This window comes from Malaclemys terrapin, chromosome 3 (assembly GCF_027887155.1).
Source record: "Malaclemys terrapin pileata isolate rMalTer1 chromosome 3, rMalTer1.hap1, whole genome shotgun sequence".
In the NCBI taxonomy this organism is placed as follows: domain Eukaryota; kingdom Metazoa; phylum Chordata; order Testudines; family Emydidae; genus Malaclemys; species Malaclemys terrapin.
In genome coordinates this window covers 129,096,718-129,116,308 of record NC_071507.1, presented here as the reverse complement: position 1 = coordinate 129,116,308, position 19,591 = coordinate 129,096,718, and the positions used below count along the sequence as shown (strand labels likewise).

Below are 19,591 nucleotides of genomic sequence, written 5' to 3'. Positions count from 1 at the left end.
AATTCTTAATATGTGCTCACAGTATCAACAGTCATAAGGGTAATGATGTGTGCCGAGAATGGTGTTAACTGTAGATACAAATTTGTGTTATGGTTACATAACACAGAGATGCATGGAAAAGATCTGTTAAGGGAAACATCTATAACTGTCACTTTCTAATCCTCAATGTCTCTCTAACAGAAGCTTAATTTTAATTCACAATATGGAAAAAACTATAAATACGTGTCTTAAATCAGAGCCAATAAAATTAAGATATTGAACATTTGCATTAATAATAATAAAATAATGTTCTTTCTAAAGCACCCCTCCTATCAAGGCACTCAGGGTGCTGCTCAACAATTGTGCACATGCACACTTCTCCCCTACCCCCCCGCCCAGCAGCCAAATAACCCTAATCTTAAAGGGTTATCTAAAAGGAAAAAGCAGGGAGGGAGAAATGATGCTCCCTTTACCACCTATTCAAACCTATATATTTAGGGAAAATAGCTTAAGGTTGTTTAAGAGTGGGAAGGGATGAAGGGACTCTCATTTCAAGGATGAGTGTGTTCCACAATTTTAGGACCACTACAGCAAAGGCAGGATAGCTTGCCAATCAAAAACACTATGGTGGAATCTCTAAAAGTTGAGTGGTGTCCAAACATACTAAATATTATCAGATTATGATGACTTTTCCTAGGATGTTTAGTATGCTAAATTTTAATGCAAAGCTATTGTAAAAGAGTGGCAACCCCCTAAAACATGGAAATACTGACACAATCTTAAAAAGTGTTCTAGTGCTACAGAACTACACAAGTGTTTTGAGTACGTCTATTTGAACCAATCCTGCACCAAACGAATTTAAACAAGCTTCTATTGGGAAAAAGAAAACGTGTTCTGAAGACGCTCATCAAATGTTGACTAAATCCTGCAACCTCATGTGTTGTTTATTATACTTCCATTTGAATACTGCAGTCTTTGCTTGCCTCTCTTGGCTTTAAATACAATTTGTTTTAAAGCCATTTCGGTAAGAGCTGTCTTACCAAGAGCTACAACTTGCCCCAGAAAAAAAAAACATTTCAAATTTTTGAAGCTCTCACGTGACATTAACTATTTTTCTTATTTGCCTTAAAAATCACCATCTAGCTAAATTTAACGATCATTTTACTAAACAGAAATTCTTTCCGAAAAAGAGAGACGTTTATGAGAACAGGACAGTCGGGGAGGGTTGCAGAGCTGCATTTAAATTCTCTGGTTTGATTTGAAAATCCTCGAGTCTATGTACGCCTACAGGAATATTTCTCACGCTAACATCGTAACTTTATGTGCCGTTTCAACCGCGCCCGATACAACTGATGGCCCATTTGCGAGATTGGGATGGGGAGGCTCTGGCAGAGTGGGGCTCTTATACTTATTGGGACTTCTGCACTGGGCACTGTTTCCAAGAGAAGCGGAGTGAGGGGAAGAGCAAGAAAGCGGATCGCTCAGGTTCCCGACCCGCTGCTTCGGGGCCAGGACGCCGCCGCTGCGGGCGGGGAGTGGGTGCTGGGAGCGCAGCCCGCCCGGGCAGTGCAGCGCTCGGCTCAGCCCGGCTCTCCCCGCGGCGGGACCCCGCAGCTGGCAGGGGCTCGGGTCGGGGGACCAGGCGAGGCGGGCGGTGACCTCGGGAGCCGCATCCGCCCCCGACACAACCCCGCTCTGGCTGGCTCGGGGGCCATGGGGGTTAAAGAGCTGGGGCGCGGGGCCGCCAGTATCCGGGCGGGGCCGCTGGGAGCGAAGGGCCGGGCGGGGGCTGCACCCAGCTGGGGCTGGCCCGGGCGCGTCTCCCCGGGGAAGTTTCTCCCGGGCGCTCTGGGGAAGCGGCGCCTCCAGCTCCGATTTCAGCCGCTGCCCGGGGACGCCCCATAGCAGCTGCCCCGGCGGGATGGGGGGTGGTGTGTCTGTCCCGCTCCCTTACCTGGCCCCGAGCAGGGTCCCCGGGGCGCCGCTGCTGGGACTCGGTAGCTGCTCCCTTCACCGCGGCCGCTGGGACTAAAATAGGCAGGACGCTGCCAGGGGCAGGCAGCGAGCGGCCGCAGCGCGCAGGCGCTTCCCACGGGCACCAGCCGCTGCCCGGCGGCGGAGACACTGAACAGCTGCGGGAGCGGGTAAGACCGGCCGAGGGCGGCGAGCAGACGGGGCCCGCCAGGGGGCGCTGTCGCGGGGGTGCTCGCCACGGCGGCTCAGCGCCTGGGTGCAAAGGGGCAGAGAACGGTCTCGGCTCAGCCCCAGGCGAAGGCAGGGCAAGTACCAGCGCTGCCCGCCCAGGGGTGAGGGGGTTTGTTGTGCTGGCCCCCCCTCCACAAAGGGCCCCAGATACTGACTACATACCCCAAGGCTCACAGCCCTATGGGACTAGAGCAACAACCCTTCTAGCTCTAAACCGACTGCACCCCCAAGGCAGGGGGGCTGGAACTAGGGGAGCTGGGGGTGAGACATCAACCTGGCTTAAAGTGGCTGACTCACTATAAAAGCAATTTTCCCTCTCTTGGTATGGACACCTCCTCATCAATTATCTGGAGTGGACCATATCCACTCTGACTGAATTGGCCCTGTCAACACTGGTTCTCCACTTGTAAGGTAACTCCCTTCTCTTCCTGTGGTAGTAGATTTATGCCTGCATCTGTAATTTTCACTCCATGCATCTGAAGAAGTGGGGGGGTTTCTACTCACAAAAGCTTATGCCCAAATACATCTGTTAGTCTTTAGGGTGCCACCAGACTCCTCATTGTTTTTATCATATACAGAGTTTACAGTTTGGTTTAATAGCTTTCAGCACCCCCACTGTATACGTTCTTCCACCCACTGCCCCAAGACCTCCCCCCCCCACACACACACACACAACAGTACAGAGCTGTGTAGAACTGGGCTTGGCAGGATTCCATGGTCCTTTTTTATGACTTCCATTTATTTTCAAGTATTTTTTTCTAATGTTTATTGATTTTAATTTTTTACAGTTGTGAGAACTTATGGGGGGTGTCAAACAATGGAGGGGGGTCAGCTAGTAATTGTTTAATAACAGGAGACGGTTAAGAGTCAAAAAGCTAAAGCTTTATAAGCATCAAAACACAAAAGGTCAACATCACATGACAAAATACACAAAGTAAATAGTAAATCAAATTCTAAATAAGTTCTAAGCTGCATTTTTCTCATTTTGCCTATCTTGTAAATTGCAAGTATTATCCACCGAAAATATGTTTCTGTAGTTCGTGGGTATGCGGTGAAATTAGAGAGACAAAGTGGGTGAGGTCATATATTTTATTGGACCAACTTCTCTTGGTGAGAAAGCTTGTCTCTCTCACCAAGAGAAGTTGGTCCAGTAAAAGACATGACCTCACCCCCCCTTGTCTCTCGAATATCCTGGGGCCAACTGGACTATAACAACACTGCATAAAGTGAAATTGACATTTATCAATAAAAATCTATCCTGCCAAGTCTCTCAATATATAACAATCTCTTTTAGCTATACGGTATAGACAACAGTCTCCCCAGCTAACTAGAAAGCATTCTCTAAAACTGGACTTGTCTAGTCTAGAAAAGTGAACCAGTTTAACTAAATTGATTTAAAACCGAACTAGTTAAACCAGTGTGAAGCCTTAATATAGGCACATTTAAATTGGTTTAACCCTTGTTTATGTTTATTACAAATTTTTTTGCCAGTGCAAGCTAAACTGCTATAGGAAAGGACTAAAGCAGTGTAAGTGTGCCTATTTCAGGGGGTTGTGCATGTTTAGCCAGATTAATTTAGTTGAATTGGTGCACTTTTCTAGTACAGAGTCTGTATAGCTGCCTAGTGATATATAACCTGTCTTGCATATCTCTTTAGCTATAAAAGTCTGTGTAGCTCTCTAGCAAATAGTTTCTTAAATTCTCTAGTTCAGGGGTGGGCAAACTACAACCCGCGGGCCGGATCCGGCCCATCGGGGCTTTGGGTCTGGCCCGTGGGATTGCCACCACTATGGTGCCACAGGCCCCCCACCACTCCTGGAAGCAGCCGGTACCACATCCCTGCAGCCCCTAGAGTAGGAGAGGGGCAGAGGGCTCCATGCACTGCCCTTGTCTGCAGGCACCGCCCCCCGCAGCTCCCATTGGCTGTGAAAAGGGAAGCATGGCCAATGGGAGCTTTGGGGGAGGTACCTACAGGCAAGGGCAGTGCACGAAGCTCTCTGCCCTTTCACCCCCCCTCCCCCGCAAGGGGCCGTAGGGACGTAGTGCCGGCCGCTTCTGGGAGCGGCACAGCGCGGGGTCAGGGCAGGCAGGGAGCCTGCCTTAGCCCCGCTTCGCACCGCTGCCACTCCGGAACCACTCCAGGAAAGCAGCGCTGGGCTGGAGCCCTCACCCCAAACCCCTCCTGCACCCCACACCCCAACCCCCTGCCACACCCCTTCTGCACCCCAATCCCATGCCCTGAGCCCCCTGCCACACCCCACACCCTTTCTGCACCCAACCTCCTGCCCTGAGCCCCCTCGTACAGCTCGCACTCCTCCTGTGCCCCAACCCCTTGCCCTGAACTCCTGCCTGCATACCACACCCCGCACTCCAAAACCCTGCCCCAGTCCTACATTCATGGTCCTGCACGCAATTTCCCCACCTCAGGCCAAAAAATTTGCCCACCCCTGCTCTAGCTGATAGTCTCTACAACTAGTGGTCTATGGCAGAAAATGTGGCCTCAGAGTTAAAACAAATGATTTGGTTCTGTTCTTACCTTTGCTGACCTGCTTTGTAACCTTTGGCAGAGTCATCTAAAGCCTTTGTTTCTTGGTTTCCTCATATGTATAGGAAATAATAGTATGTACATATTTATATTAACAGTAGTTCCTGGAAGTCCCAACTGAGATCTGTGTCCCATTGTTCTAGACTGTGCAAACAGTCACTGCTGCAAAAAACTTATGTAACTTTAGCACTCTCGTGGCCAAGATGGAATCTGCTCTGCAGGTTTCAGAGTAGCAGCCATGTTAGTCTGTATCCGCAAAAAGAACAGGAGTACTTGTGGCACCTTAGAGACTAACAAATTTATTAAAACATATATATTCCACTCTATATGCATCCGAAGAAGTGGGCTGTAGTCCACGAAAGCTTATGCTCTAATAAATTTGTTAGTCTCTAAGGTGCCACAAGTACTCCTGTTCTTTCTGCTCTGCAGGCAGCTCTGGCCAAGAGAAGGCGTGCACAGGAACGCAGCAGAGAACGTCGATTCCAGCCCAGGGGCCCCGTTCCCCTCCATAGTGAATGCACACACACAAAGGTACAATGAACATAGGAAAGGAAAATATTTATGAACAGAGGGATGAAAGGAGAAAAGCAATAGGGGGAAATATAAACGGAGTGGTAAAACGGGGTTGCATTCAACTCAAGGCCCCACGGGCCCAGTGGTAGCACAGTCTGGAAGGGCAGACACCGAGCAATGTGTCTGCACACAGAGTTCAGGAGTCCTGAGCAAAGTTCCAGTCCAGTGGTGAGTCTTGGATGCTCCTGGTCATCTTTGGCACCAGTAAACTTTCCACAACAAACCTCTCCAGTGCCCTCTTCTGCGGCTCTCTGCAAAGCCATAGAGAGCGACAATCTCCCCACTTAACTAGCTCACAGCCTCCTTCCTTATTCCCAATGCAGAGTCACAAGCCACAGTACGCATGGCCCCATACAGCTCTGGGCAGCAGTGATACTGGGTCCAGCTCTGATTTGTCCTTCTCGGGCAATTCCTCTCTGGCACAGTGCTCCTCCTGGTTCCTGTCCTGGGGTGTCTGCGATCAGCTGCTCTGTACCTCCCAGGCTTCAGGCAGGTTTTTGGCGGTGAGGACCTGCTTGCTGCAGTTGCTCTCCTCCCCCTTCTTCCCCCCCCCTTTCCACCAATAGCACTAACTCCTTCTGGAACAATCAGTACTCCCCCAGCTCAGGAAAAACATTTAAAGGGCCCATGCTCTCTAAACCCCAAAGGGGTTACACTTACAGTTGAAACAGACAAGACAGACAATGAGTGGAGGATGGAAACAAAGGCAAGAAGAAATGAAAGGTTTCAGAGTAACAGCCGTGTTAGTCTGTATCCGCAAAAAGAAGAACAGGAGTACTTGTGGCACCTTCGAGACTAACAAATTTATTAGAGCATAAGCTTTCGTGGACTACAGCCCACTTCTTCGGATGCATCCGAAGAAGTGGGCTGTAGTCCACGAAAGCTTATGCTCTAATAAATTTGTTAGTCTCTAAGGTGCCACAAGTACTCCTGTTCTTCTTTTTAAGAAGAAATGAAGTCTCTTGAAAAGGTCACACAGCAAGTTAGTGGCAGATCTGGGGACAGAACCAAGATCTCTTGACTCGCACTCCAGTACACCTAGTTACAGGGCTGTTGAGGAGCATATTCATGTGTATAAAACACAATATAAAGTAATTTCCCCAAATTTATTTGGGACATAAATTATATTGCTGTTCTATATAAGAGGCTGTAATGGAGCCCAGGGCCAGCTCTAGGCACCAGCAAAGCAAGCAGATGCTTGGGGCAGCACATTTGCAAGGGCAGCATTCGGGCCATGCTTTTTTTTTTTTGCTTGGGGGCCAGCTATAGAGCCCCATAACACTCACTCCCTCACCTCTCACAATGCTGCAGAAGCAGAGAACCCACAGGACCCTGGGAGCTGTAGTTCCTTGGCTAGCTCCCTGCCTATAGAGCCAGCCCCGGAGCAGGGAAAGAACTACATTTCCTAGCAATCCCTTGGCAGCTATCAACAGGAAAAGGATGGGGATGGAGTGAGGTAGGTGAGCCTTGTTGCAGCTTGCTGTGAGTCGAGAGCTGGCTGCTAGAAGGAGTAGAAGGCTTTGGCCCAGATATCCCCTTCAGAAGACTTCCCCAGACTGGATTAGGGATACTGGTGTGACCTCACCTTGCAGCTCCCAAAGAAAGAATTGGGTGGACTAAATGGACAGTGCACCTCTCTATCTGAAGCCTAGCAAGGGAGGTACGAGGATCCTACTAGAATTTAAAATGAAAAATAAGGGAGGGAAGGCTCTGCTGGAGGACCTGGGCAGCTTTAGAGACAGTACCAGGCACTTAGGAGGATTTCCACTTCTGAGCCATGGAAGCAGAAATTGACTCTTCCTTTCCTGATTTAGCTAATATTCAGAAAGGGAATCTAGCACCTGCCTTCCAGATTTGAACACCTCAAAATTCAGGAGTGCTCAAGCTCAGTTCGGGCAGCTGTTACTTCATTTCTCCCAAATCAAATATACTGATCCACTGTAACTTGCTGTAGAAAAAGTAGGATAAAAATTGAGCAAGAAATGCTTCCCAGTGGTTTTTAGGACTGGAATTGCTATTTTCAACAGCCATCGCCTTTTTTTTTTTTTTTAGTTTTATTTGTTTAAAAGGAAGACAGTGACATTGCATTGGCAAATTCCCCATAGAAACAAAGAGTGGAACAAAAGAATAATAAAGGCACCTCAACTTTTCCTCATTTATGTAGGACAGTCTTATAATATGCATCCAGATATCCTCCAATCACACAAGCTGAAAATTGTTCCACTTTACTGCAGTTCTGTAACCATATGGGAACCAATCCTGTCTATGTTCTGTGCACATCCAAAATTCCTGCTGAATGACCCGCCCTGGGAGCAAGTTACCAGTGACCCAAAGCTGGGACAGCAGGAGGGTGCAGGTTGGGGCGGGAGAGCCCAGGGCTGGGGCGGCAGGGGGTGTGGGTGGGGGGAGGGCACTGGTTGGGGGGAAAGGGCAGCGGGTGGCAGCGGGTGGGGAGGGGGCCCAGAGCTGGGGTGGGGGGGCAGCCAAAACATTTTTTGCTTGGGGCAGCAAAAAACCTAGAGCCAGCCCTGATGGAGCCAATCCTGCAGTTATTTTGGGGCAAAATTCCCATTAAAGTGAATGGGCAATTTGCAAGCGGAGTTGCTGCAACACTGGACACTAAATGTTTTATACAGGCACACAATAATGTATCACAGCAGCAACATTTGTAAATGTAACCAGGGTTTCCTCCAGTTTTAAGCAAGAATGGTCAGGACAAGGTAGGAAGGGAGCAGTCATTGAGTGGTGTTGTTATGTGTAATATATCCAGGAAACATCTATTTACTATTTGGATTTATCAAAAAGCATCCTGTAGGTATTATTTATTATTAGAAGGAAATTTGTCTGGGAAAAGATTGCAGGGGAGTGAAAAATAATACTGCAACCTTTGAAGGGTTGGAGGAACTATGCTAATTGTAAAAGCATGCACTGAGATGCAATTTGATCTTTCCTCAAAAAGTGGAATAGAGAAATTGCCAAACCACATACATTGTAACATATCAAAAAGTGGCTACTAGGAGTCTGAAGGAATGGTATCTTCTGTGCACTAGAAAATGACCACTTGTGCTTCTGTAATCATGTTCTGCATAGGAGACATAAAACACTCTGTAATAGATTCAGGATCCTGCTGTTTTCCAAAGCCTGATTGATGCAAAGTAAGGGTCAGGGGTTGAATTTTAATCTCAAAGATTAACAGGTCCACTAGCTGTGATAATAGTATGATAGAACAGTGGTTCTCAACCAGGGGTCCGGGGCCTCTAGGAGGTCACAAGCAGGTTTCAAGGGGTCCGCCAAGCAGGGTGAGAATTAGACTTGATGGGGCCCAGGGCAGAAAGCCAAAACCCCATTGTCTTGGGCTGAAGCCTGGGGTCCTGAGCCCCACCACCCAGGGCTAAAGCTGAAGCCTGAACAATGTAGCTTTGTGGGGCCCCCTGTGGCATGGGGCCCCAGGCAACTGTGGCGTCGGGCCCCTAACACTGGCCCTGGCTCTTGTATGCCAAAAAGCAGTTGTTGTGGCACTGGCAGGCCGTGGGGGTGACAGAGGGGCTCACAAAAGAAAAGGTTGAGAACCCCTGTGACAGTACACAGATTAGATAGATATGTAATCTGAAGGGTTCACAGTGTCATGGGGCTATGAGGGCAGGGGAAGGTTGTTTTGTATTAGAGCTGTGCAAACTAATCACAGCAGACAATTTATTCAATTAACTAAGCCCCTTTCTCTGTTCATGAATTATCTGTGAACCATCTGATTTTTACAGATTTGTTCATTATTTGAAATTGTTCAAGGAATGATTTATGTGAACATTTTCCAGCCTATGGATTGCTTATAAATTAATTTCTGCAACTATTGCTTCAAGTTTTTGCTATTCGTTCTCAACAATTGGTCATCTAAATCACATGGTTGCAAGGCTAGCTCAAGAAAAAAGACAGTTACCTTTTTCCATAACTGGTGTTCTTCGAGATGTGTTGCTCATGTCCATTGCATATTAGGTGTGTGTGTGTGCTCACCACATGCACTGGTGCCAGAAGATTTTCCCTTAGCGGTATCCGTAGGGGACTGACTCTGGCGCCCTCTGGAGTGGCACCCACATGGCATGGTATAAGGGGCGCCGCCGGCTCCCCCCACCCTCAGTTTCTTATTGCTGGGAACTCTGACAGTGGGGAAGGAGGGCGGGTCATGGAATGGACATGAGCAACATCTCGAAGAACACCAGTTACAGAAAAAGGTAACTGTCTTTTCTTCTTTGAGTGCTTGCTCATGTCCATTCCATATTAGGTGACTCCCAAACAGTATCAACGGAGGCGGGTAGGAGTTCACGGATGTGTAGATTGCAACATAGCTCTGCCGAACCCAGCGTCTTCTCTGGCCTGCCGAGTGATGAAATAATGCACCATGAATGTGTGAAGAGAGGACCATGTCGCGGCTCTACAGATGTCCTGGATAGGGATGTGTGCCAGGAAGCCTGCCGAGGACACCTGAGCACTAGTCGAGTGGGCTCTGACAATCAGCAACGGTGGGACTCCCACTAGATCGTAACAGGTCTTTATGCAAGAGGTGATTCAGTTGGAAATCCTCTGCGAGGACACCATAAAGCCCTTCATCCTATCCGCTGTGGCGATGAAGAGCTAAGTTGATTTACGGAAAGGCTTGGTACACTCTTGGTAAAAAGCCAAGGCCCTTCGGATGTCCAGTGCATGAAGATGCCTCTCTTCACTGGTCTTGTGCATTTTGAGACAGCACCAGGATAAAGATGTCCTAGTTCATATGAAACGTTGATACCACCTTCAGCAGGAAGGCCAGGTGAGGCCTCAGCTGAACCTTGTCTTTGTAGAAGACTGTATACGGCAGTTCTGAGGTTAAGGCTTTAATCTGGTGTCACCGTCACCAGGAAAGCAACCTTCCATGACAGGTGGGAAAGGGAGCGGGAGCCCAACAGCTCAAAGGGTGGGCCAGTGAGCCTAGAGAGGACCAAGTTAAAATCCCACTGTGGGACAGGGGTTCGAACCTGCGGGAAGAACCTCTTGAGGCCTCTCAAGAATCTGACTGTCATGTCATGAGCAAACACCATCTGGCCCTGCATCAGTGGGTGAAAAGCGGAGATGGCTGCGAGAAGCACTCTAATGGAAGAGTGTGCCAGGCCCAGGTTCCTCAGATGAATCAGGTAGTCTAAGAGCAGAAGAGGAAGAGCGGGAGGGAGAGATCCATGCTCTGACTCTCAACAGGAAAACCTTGTCCACTTGACGAGGTAAGTCAGTCTGGTTGAGGGCTTTGTACTCCCCAGGAGGACCAGTTGGACCTCATCTGAGCAGGTCTGCTCCTCTGAGTTCAGCCACACAGCAACCACACCAAGAGGTGGAGGCACTAGATTGGGGTGCAAGAGCCGAACATGGTCCTGTGACAACAGGTCTGATTGGTTGGGCAGGGGCCAGGGAAGGGCCGCTGCCAGATTCATGGGCGTGCCGAACCAGTGCTGGTGAGGCTATGCCGGGGCAATCATCATAACCTGTGCCTCGTCTCTCTTGATCTTTGCCAGGGCCCTGCTGATGTGTGGAATCAGAGGGAACACGTACATCAGGCTTCCTGACCATGACAGGAGGAAGGCATCAGAGAGGGCGTACTTTCCCAGACCTTGCTGAGAAAACCCGTGGCATTTCCTGTTTTGTCTGGTGGCGAAAAGGTCCAGCTGGGGAGCTCCCCACCTCTGGAAGATCATACAGGCTACCTCTGGGTGGAGTGACCACTGATGGTGAGAGGAGAAGTCCTTGCTGAGGTGATCCCCTAGTGTGTTCTTGACACCAGGGAGGTGACAAGTTTCCAGATGGATTTCTTGGCTGATGCAGAAGTCCCAGAGACGGAGTGCCTCGTGGCAGAGAGTTGACGAGCAAGCTCTCCCTTTCCTGTTGATGTAGAACATCGAGGGTGTGTTGTCTATCAGTACTCTCCTCACCGCCTTGCCCAACTGGTGAGGTAGGAAGACGCCACATGCCAAGCAGACTGCCCTGAGTTCTTTGACATTTATGTGTAACGTCATTTCTTCTGGGATCACATACCCTGGGTCTGGAGATCGCCAAGGTGTGCATCCCAGCCGAGGTCCGAGGCGTCCGATACCAACTCAATGGAGTGAGGTGGGGTGTTGAACGGAACTACCTCTAGGACTGTCCTGCGATCGGTCCACCATCGCAGTGAGGTAAGTATTGTCAGGGGGATGGTAACAATATTTTCTAGGTGATCCCTGGACTGGGAATAGACCGTCATCAGCCATTGCTGCAGGGGCCACATCCGAGCCCTGGCATGGCGGACAGCATATGTGCACGCTGCCATGTAGCCTACCAGGCGCAGACAAACCCTGTAGTCAGGGGGAACGCAGAGACTTCCATGATGAGGTCCACCAATGTCTGGAACCTTTCTAGCGGCAGGAACGCTCTGGTGCAAGTCAAGTCGAGCACCACTCTGATGAACTCTATCCTCCGCACCGGAACGAACGTAGACTTTTTGTCGTTTACCAGAAGGCCCAGGGAGCAGCACACGGCTTGCAGCACCGCAACATCCTTTTGGATTTGAGACCTAGAGTTGCCTTTGACCAGCCAGTCATTGAGGTATGAGTAGATCTGGATTCCCCGATGCCTGAGGTAAGCAGCCACCACCACCATGTACTTGATAAACACCCTCGGTGCTGTCACCAGGCTAAATGGGAGGACCGCAAACTGGTAATGGTTGTGTCCCATCGTAAATTGGAGGAAGCGTCTGTGTCCTTGAAAGATCTCTATGTGGAAGTATGCGTCCTTCAAGTCGAGGGCGGTATACCAGTCTCCTGGATCCAGGGAAGGGATGATAGAGACCAGGGAGACCATGTGGAACTTCAGTTTCTTTAGGTCTCTCAGGTCCAGAATAGGACGTAGACCACCCCTGGCCTGTGGGATTAAAAAGTATCGGGAATAAAACCCTTGTTCCTGTACTCGAGAGGAATCTCCTCCACCACACCCAGCCGCAGTAATCCTTAAACCTCCTGTGCGAGGAGACTGAAGAGGGACGGGGTAGGAGGAGTTGGAGGGGGGGTAGAAAGAAACTGGAGGGTATAGCCCTGTGCCACCATGTTCAGGACCCAGCGGACTGAGGTTATAGCGGTCCATGCAGGGAGGAAAGAGGAAAGGCGGCTGGAAAAAAACAGGGAAGATGGGTCTGGTGAATAGTCTGGTAGGTCGCCCTCGGGCGTACCCTCAAAACGATTGCTTGCCACCCTGCTTGTTTCAGGTGGAGCCAGACTGAGCGGAGGGTGGAGGAGGTTGGCTCGGGTGGCATTTGTAGCCCTTGACCTTCTTTTGAAGAGGGTCCTGCTGAGGCTGGCTCCCTTGGCCCTGAGGCTGTTGGGGTTTGAACTGATTACGTGCTGGGCCTGGGATGTAAAGCCCCAGAGTTTTCAGGGTGATACGGGAGTTCTTTAAACTGTGCAGCTTGTTGTCTGTCTGCTCTGCAAATAGGATCTGGCTGTTGAAGGGAAGGTCCTGTATCGACTGCTGAGCCTTGGTAGACAAGCCCAAGAGAAGCAGCCAGGAAGCTCGCTGCATAGAGATGATGGAGGCCATGGTGTAGGCGGCAGAATCTGCAGTGTCTGAAGTTGCCTGGAGGGCTGCTTGGGCCACAGCCATGCCCTCCTCGAGGATCGCCCGGAATTCCTTTCTGGAGCTTTCAGGGAGCGAAGCCTCAAACTTGGCCATGGCCTGCAATATGTTGTAATCGTAGTGGCCAAGGAGGGCTTAGTGATTGGCCACTCTCAACTGCAGGCTGGAAGATGAATAAACTTTGCATCCAAAAAGATCCAGCCTCCTTGAGTCTTTGTTTCTGGGGATTGCCCCAGGTTGTCTTGCCTCTCTCTGTGGTTAACTGCTTCGGCCAGGGAATTGGGGGCTGGGTGGGAATATAAGTTTTCATGCCCCTTGGTTGGCACAAAGTACTTGCACTTGGCCCTTTTGGAGATGGGAGGCAAGGAGGAGGGAGTCTGTCACAGGGCAGTGGTAATTTTTGATACCCCCTCACGAAGGGGTAAAGCAGGGGCTGATGAGCAAAGGACATCAAACAGGGAGCCCCAAGGCTTCTCCAATTCCTCAGCCTTAAGCCCCAGGTTAGATGCGACCCTCTTCAATAGTTCCCAGTGCACCTTAGCATCATCCTGAAGAAATGGGTGAGGGGGCTCCGTGATAGCCTCATCAGGCGACGAGGACGATGCGGTACCCCGGAATCCTCGACGATTGGTGGTCCAGCAGACTAGGTCTTCTTGGACTTGTGAGGTCTTTCCCCTGAAGCCTCGAGCACTGGAGGGGGGCCGGGATGTCAAGGCCACTGGCCTGTCCGAGGCTCTCGACACCGAACAGGCAGCCTGGGAAGGCTGGGTGAACCCCCATGGGTTCCTTGGGTACCATGGTGCCAGCCACTGTGCCTGGGGCCATGGGACATGTTTCGGTGGTAATGATGTAGATGGCACCGCAGGCATTGGAGGCTGTCCCGCAGTCAGGGAACCCTGCTCCATGCCAGAGCTATAGGCAGATCGGTCGCTTGCAGGCGACCAGAATCGGGGTGGAGCGGCAGCTCCTGTCTGACTGGTGCTGGTTGCTGCGCCTGGAGATAGACCTGTCCGAGCGAGACTAATGTCTTGGTCGAGGCCTCGGGGAACGATGGCATTCAGCAGATTGGCATTGGAAACCTGGCATTGGAAACCTGGCAATCTATGCCTTACGCTGCTGGACTGGTACCAGGATGTTGAGCGGGACCGGGGTCTATCACAAGCCAGTTGCCGGGAGGATCTTCCTGAATATGGCGATTCTCGTCTCAGAGACTGATGATGGCAGGCTGGTGACCGGTGGCTTCGGTCCCACAATTGGTCCCAGGATCTATACTGAGCTCTTGGCGACGCGTGGCATCGGTCTTGGTGCTCCTGCCAGGGGGTGTGTGCCCTGGAGGGTCTACGCCCGGCTACTGGCGAGGTATGCCTCGAATCCTGTTGTCAGTGCTCAAGGTCCAGGGACCAAAAAGGGCTCAGCTGAGCCTGCCTCTCTGGCTCTGAGGCATGACGGCTTCAGGAGGGAGAGCGGTGGTGGGACATCCCTCGCAACGAGGAATGGTGCCGCTGAGGCGGGGACATATGCAGATGTCCCAAGGTGGGTTTACCCCGAGACCTGGATACCACTGGAGTCAGTGTGGGCAGCACCGAGAGCGTCAGGATCTCCTGAGCTGTCTGCAGAGCTTCGGGTGTCGATGGCACCTGAAACTGACAGAGGTCAGTGTCACTATCTGGGGATGCAGGCAAGGCATAGGATGGGCTGCCTGCACCGCTACGCTTGAGCTGGGGCCTGACTTCCCGGAGGGGGTGTTGAGCTGTCCAGCACGGGTCTTGGCTTGTCCCCAGCCCTCTCCTTTCCCTTGTGGGAAGTAAGAGATCGTCCCCTCATATTCCTCTTCAGCTTCTTGGCCAGAGCCATGAAGGGGAAATGGTGCCGGCCCATGGACGAGGCTGGCAGGGCACTCCCCACCGATGCTGCGGTGCTCAGTGCCAAGTTGGATCTTTGCTCCAGTGCCAGAGTGACTGATGACTCCATCAGGAGTACTCTAAGGCATTTGTCACACTCCTTTTAAGTCCTGGGTATGAAGGACTTGCAAATATGACACTTGTCACTTATAAGCCCTTCACCCAAGCACCTAAGACAGCTACTATGGGGATTGCTGATGGGCATGGCCATTTGCAGCGATTGCAGAGCTTGAAGCCCGGGGACCAGAGCATGCCCTGTCCCCAGGCTGAGTCCCGTTTGGGACTAAGGAAGGCTTTAAGAACTACTACTATGGGTAACTAATTCAACTACTAACTGTATACAACTAAATTATAGGTTTTGCAAAGTTTGCAAGAATGGAGAACAATTAACGCTAGCCGAAGGAGCAGACATTCCAGCACAGTCACTGGCGGCAAGAAGGAACTGAGGGTGGGGGAAGCCAGTGCCCCTTATACCATGCCTTGGTACAGATAACCAGAGGTGGTGATTTGCCGGGGGATGCTTGACCCCCACTTCACCCCAGATCCCGGCCCCACTCTGAAAAATGCATGGAGTGGAAAATACAGGAGCAGGTATAAATACATGAACGGATGTGAGTTGCCTTACCAAGTGTAAGGTCAGTCTAATGAGACAATTCAATTAACAGCAGGATACCAAGGGAGGAAAAATAACTTTTGAAGTGGTAATGAGAGTGGCCCATTTCAGACAGTAGACAAGAAGGTGTGAGTAACAGTAGGGGGGAATTAGTATTGGGGAAATTAGGTTTATTTAACCTCACTATAGCAGAATGCATGCCAATAGAGTCAGGATAAAGTATTCCTGCAGAAATTTTGAATGATCTTTCAAATACTAGACAAACAATGAATCATTTAAAATCTTTCCCCCAATTTTCATTGAAGATAGCTAAAGACCAGTCTGATGAATTTATTATAGCTCTTTGTTCTGTAAAGTAAACCTATTATACTGAGCCCTTAAAAGTAGGCACTGCAGTGTACACACACATTTGCAGTATGTCTATTTTTTTTGCACCTAATGCTATTTTCAATAAATCCATAAAGCATTGTGTATACAATGCTGTTCTGACCTAAAATACCTATTCAAATAACTATGATGGAGAACAAAGTACACTGGTTAGTAAAATCATAGAACAGCATAATATTTTATATTCCACATCTGACTTCAGGTCCTCAGTATTTATATACTGCTATGTTCTTATCATTTATAATGAATCTCCAAATTGTTTTATGTATGCCAAATGGACTCTGTTTGTATTGAAAAACTATAACTCAGTTGGGACTGGAAAATGAAGACTCAGCAAAAAACCAGTAAGGGCTGTATCCTGGTATTGATTTTTGAGCACTGATTTCACTGGGGAGTTCTGCTTAAAAACATAGGACGAGATTTCTAGAAACTAAAATAAGACAGTTATGAAGTTTGATATATATTTGAAAAAATATAAAAGATGTTTCTCAGATAAATCTCTTAGCAAAATATAATACAAAGTTACATCAAAATTAGATATAGTTACCATAAATAAAAACTACGTTAAAGGAACATTAAAGTTGCAGAGTTAAATAAATACTCAGAAGTTAGGCAAGTTAGAAATTAAAGTTGCCTGTGTAACCTTATTTCAGCCTCCTTCTGCATATGCTACTCCTGGGGGGAATTCTGCACCAAAAATTAAAAAATTCTCTGCCAACAAAATTAAAAATTCTGCATATTTTATTTGTCAAAACAACACTATATAATCACTCCTGTTTTAATTATTTTGGTAATTTATTTCAAAATACATGTCAGCAAGTATTTCTGTAAAAATATAGACAACAAAAAAGATTCAGGAAATGTTTTTGGACGAATAGATTCCTTACTAGACATATTAATACAGAACTTGAGTAATAATTCATTTAAACTGCAATACAGAAAGAACGGTTACTTACCTTCTGTAACTGTTGTTCTTCGAGATGTGTTGTTCACGTCCATTACACATTAGGTGTACGCGCGCCGCGTGCACGGACGTCGGAAACTTTTTCCCTTAGCGGCTCCCGTCGGGCCGGCGGGGCCCCCTCCTTCCCGCCAGAGCGGCGCCCCGCTCCAGGGTATATATATCCCTGCCGACCCGACCACTCCGGTTCCTTCTTGCCGGAGACTCCGACAGAGGGGAAGGAGGGTGGGAAGTGTAATGGACGTGAACAACACATCTCGAAGAACAACAGTTACAGAAGGTAAGTAACCGTTCTTTCTTCTTCGAGTGATTGTTCACGTCCATTACACATTAGGTGATTCCCAAGCTTACCATTGGAGGTGGGTAGGAGTCAAGATACAACTGACTGTAGCACGGCCCGACCGACCATCGCGTCCTCTCTGGTCTGATGATGGATCGCGTAGTGGGCTGTGAATGTATGCACGGACGACCAGGTGGCTGCCTTACAGATCTCCTGGATAGGGACCTGTGCCAAGAAGGCCGTCGAGGACGCTTGGGCTCTAGTCGAGTGGGCCCGGATCTCCGGGGCCGGAACATTGGCGAGCTCGTAACAAGTGCGTATACAATGCACAATCCAGGCCGACAAGCGCTGTGACGAGATAGGCAAGCCTTTCATACGTTCCGCAATAGCAACGAACAGCTGGGGCGATCTGCGGAACGGCCTGGTCCGTTCCAGGTAAAAAGCCAACGCCCTGCGGACATCCAGGGTATGTAGGCTGCGGTGGTGAGGGTCCATATGGGGTTTGGGAAAAAACACCGGTAGGCAAATGTCCTGTCCCATGTGAAACTGTGTTACCACCTTTGGGAGGAATTTGGGGTGCGGCCTCAGTTGCACCTTGTCCTTATGGAACACTGTATAGGGTGGTTCCGAAGAGAGGGCTCTCAACTCCGATACCCTTCTGGCCGAAGTAATGGCCACGAGAAACGCCACCTTCCACGAGAGGTGCATAAGGGAGCAAGTGGCTAGGGGCTCAAAGGGGGAACCCATGAGTCTTGTCAAGACTAGGTTCAGACTCCACGTCGGGACCGGCGGGCGCGAGTAGGGAAACACCCTTTCCAGCCCCTTGAGAAATCGGGTCACTGTGGGGTTGGAGAACACTGACACACCCAACTCTCCCGGATGGAAGGCCGAGATTGCAGCTAAGTGAACCCTAATAGAGGCGGGCGCAAGCCCTTGATTTTTTAGGTGCAGAAGGTAGTCCAGGATCGACGGGACCGAGGCTTGTAAGTGTTGTATGCGTTGAAGCTCACACCAGTGGGAGAACCTTTTCCACTTTGCCAGGTAGGTCGCTCTTGTCGAGGGCTTTCGACTATTAAGGAGGATCTGCTGGACTTGGTGAGAGCACCTGTGCTCTGCATCATTCAGCCAGAGAGATGCCATGCCGTGAGATGTAGCGAAGACAGGTTCGGGTGGAGTAGGCGACCTTTGTCTTGCGTGACTAGGTCGCGATGTAGAGGGAGGGTGATTGGATCGGCTATTGACAGCTCCAGCAGGGACGTGAACCAATGCTGGCGTGGCCAGGCCGGGGCGACAAGTATGATCGTCGCCCTGTCCCTGCGGATCTTGAGGAGAACCTTGTGTATGAGTGGGAATGGAGGGAAGGCATATCCCAGGCTCCCTCCCCATGGAATCATGAAAGCGTCTGCTAATGATCCCCGGCTGAGGTTCTGGAACGAGCAGAACTGAGGGCATTGGCTGTTGTCCCTGGTGGCGAATAGATCCACCCGGGGAAAGCCCCACCTCCGGAAGATCGAATGCAGGACGTCTCGCCTCAACGTCCATTCGTGCATTCGGTAGGACCGGCTGAGGCGGTCTGCTAAACCGTTTTGAATCCCCGGAAGATACGTCGCGATGAGGTGTATCGCATGGGCTATACAGAAGTTCCATAATTGGAGTGCCTCGCGACAGAGGGGAGAAGATCGTGACCCGCCCTGCTTGTTTATATAGAACATGGCGGTAGTGTTGTCCGTCAGGACTGCCACGCTGTGACCTTTTAAGGTGGCGCGGAAGGTCTGACAGGCGAGGCGAACCGCTCTTAGCTCCTTTAGATTGATGTGAAGCAGCTTGTCCTCTCTGGACCACAGCCCTTGGGTCCGCAGTTCTCCCAGGTGCGCCCCCCAACCCAAGTCCGATGCGATGCCATGCCCGGTAGAAATGGAACAGGCGGTCTTTGAAAGACAGAGGAGGATCCGGAATGGAATATGGTACGCTGTCCTCGGGCATAACTTCAAAAGCCTGGCTTATTTCCTGGCTGCGACTTGCCCTGGCCGTGACTCTGGCCCTGGTTAGGCGTATTGTTATGCCTCCGCCTGTTATCTCTGCCTCAACGGCGGTACGGCTCGTGTCGGGGTCGAGGGTGGTATTGTCTTTGCGGCGGCTGGGGTTTAAAGGGCTTACGCTGCGTTACCGGGGTGTGCATACCCAACGACTTAAGGGTCGCTCGGGAGTCCTTAAGGCTATGTAGCCTGGCATCCGTCTGGTCGGAAAACAAGCCCGAACCTTCAAACAGGAGGTCCTGCAGCGTAGTCTGCACCTCCGGCGGGAGACCTGAAGCCTGCAACCACGCCGAACGTCTCATCACGACTCTCGACGCGATTGTTCTAACCGCAGTGTCTGCTGAGTCTAGCGCGGCCTGTAAAGAGGTCTTGGCCACTGCCATTCCCTCATCCACCAGGGCCGTGAACTCCTGATGCGCGTCAGATGGGAGGGAGTCCTTAAACTTGGCGACTGATGCCCAAGAGTTAAAATTGTGTCTGTTTAGAATCGC

At 50.1% G+C, this 19,591-nt stretch overlaps 1 protein-coding gene across 1 annotated transcript in view; it reads right to left on the bottom strand.

The window, feature by feature from the left end:
• Positions 1-2,099, bottom strand: part of BVES (blood vessel epicardial substance) — a 50,602-nt gene extending 48,503 nt beyond the window's left edge. The window contains exon 1 of the mRNA XM_054023511.1: positions 1,934-2,099. The gene's annotated coding sequence lies outside the window, so the exon portion shown is untranslated. The remainder of the gene's footprint in view (positions 1-1,933) is intronic.
• Positions 2,100-19,591: the final 17,492 nt, after the last annotated feature.